Genomic DNA, 2,053 nt, shown 5'->3' on the forward strand with positions numbered 1-2,053 from the left:
TGCTTTCAGCTTGAGATAGAGGTTCGGGTCCCCTCTGTGTGCTGACCCTGAGGAAATACCTCCCAGAAGACTCCACCACAGTGATGTTGGTCTCTTGTTACTTACAGTTGATTTTTCAGCCCCAGCTAACCAGCATCAGTTGTCCCAGTAAAGCACAAGGTTTTACTTCAGGTTCTGGTCTCTTTTTTTTCATTTTATGTGTATGTGTGTGTTGCCTGCATGTAGGTCAGTGCACCCATGTCGTGCAATGCCCGCGGAGGTCAGAAGAGGCTGTCAGATCCCCCGGGACTGGAGTTACGGACAGTTCTTAGCTGCCATGTGGGTGCTGGGATTAAAACCCAGGTCTTCTGCAAGAACAACCAGTGTTCTTAACCGCTGAGCCATCTCTCCAGCCCTCTGGTCTCTTCTTAATCACAGCTGATTCTTCAGCCCCAGCCAACCAGAACCCACAGATTCTCAATTAAAAACATCACACAAACAGCCCTGATAATCTCTTCTTCCCTTTGAAGCTTCACAAGCCAGGCCTCCATTGTTTACAACTCTTTAGCATAACTGTTCCAAGCTCCACAGTAACAAACTCTGAGCACACAATGGCTTTTCCAGCCCAAAGTTCAAACGCTTCCGCAATCCTCCAACCAGGTCTGTCACAGCAGTACCCCACTTCTGGTACCAGTTTCTGTCCTAGCTTGTTTCTCAATTGCTGTGACAAAGTACTCTGACCAGTATCAACTTGGGGAGGAAAGGATTTATTTTATATTATATGTCCTGGTTCACAGTTCATCAGGAAGCCCAAGGTAGGAACTCAGGACAGGAACCTGGAAGCAGGAGCTGGAGCAAAGGCCATGGAGGAACACTGCTTACTGGCTTGCTGCCCTGGCTCCTGCCCAGCCTGCTGTCTTATGCAACACAGGCCCACCTGCCCAGGGGTGGCACCACTCACAGTGGGCTGGGCCCTCCCACATCACTCAACAATGAAGAAGATGCCCCATAGACATGGCCACAGGCCAGTCCTATGGAGGAAATTCCCCAATTGAGGTTCCCTCAACCCAGGTGTGTCAAGTTGACACTAAAGCTATCCAGAACAGTATCTCTTTTAGGTTGCTCTACTGTTTTACAGACATATTTTATATGCTGGTCTATGTCATTTAGATGTACCAAAGCCTCTCCTACTTCACAGAGATCCTGCACAACTAAGGGACTCAGCAAAGCCATTAAAAGCTCATACTAATGTTGAGGTCCTTGTGCAATCAAGTTCTTTAAATCTCTAGTGAAAAGAGTCCTATCTGACCCAGTAAATTGGGCATCGTACATTGTTTTCCTTATACCTAGTTCTCTGAGTAATGCCTGTCCCTCTTCTATCGTCCTCCAGCCCCCAATATCCATGGGAACCTCCATTGGTGATGACCACATATCTCTAATGGCTTGTACAAGCCATTCCATCAGGGACTCCTTTCCCTTGTGCTGCCTCAGGTTATGCAATCTGTGTCTCAAGGAGGGAAGGATGGTTATATAACTCAGCTTTTCTGCTTTTGCAGCACTTAAACTAATATCATCTGCTCCCATGTCCCATATCTTCACAAGCCAGGTGGTGAGGGGCTCCTTCGTTGCTTGTTTGAAAGTCTTTCCTAGTTCTAAGAGCTCCAATGTGGAGTATTCTCTGATGGCTATAGTTTCTCGCACCAGACCATTGTTAAGGCCTTGATCAAGCATGCTGAAACATGGATTTTTCCTTTCTTTGTATTAAAGATCAAACCTGAGGGGCATCTTTAGATATTTCTAGGTCGCTCCCCTCCTCATCACTATCTCCCTTCTCCCATGGGTTCCATGTGCCTTGTATTATCTATCTAATCTGGGCTTTCTTTCCTTTTTGACCTCCTTGTCATAAAAAACTAGCAGGCTAAAATCTCCATTTCTTTTTCTCTCTTATGCAATTTATTGGCAAGGTCAGAGGCCAACACTGAAGAAGTCAGCCTCATATCTCTTTCTCACTGCAATTCTTCTCTTATACCTTCAGTCTCCCTCCTGACTGAGACAAATCTCTTATTATGAAAAG

Source organism: Nannospalax galili, unplaced genomic scaffold (genome assembly GCF_000622305.1).
Source record: "Nannospalax galili isolate Female #2095 unplaced genomic scaffold, S.galili_v1.0 scaffold3670, whole genome shotgun sequence".
NCBI classification, from domain to species: domain Eukaryota; kingdom Metazoa; phylum Chordata; class Mammalia; order Rodentia; family Spalacidae; genus Nannospalax; species Nannospalax galili.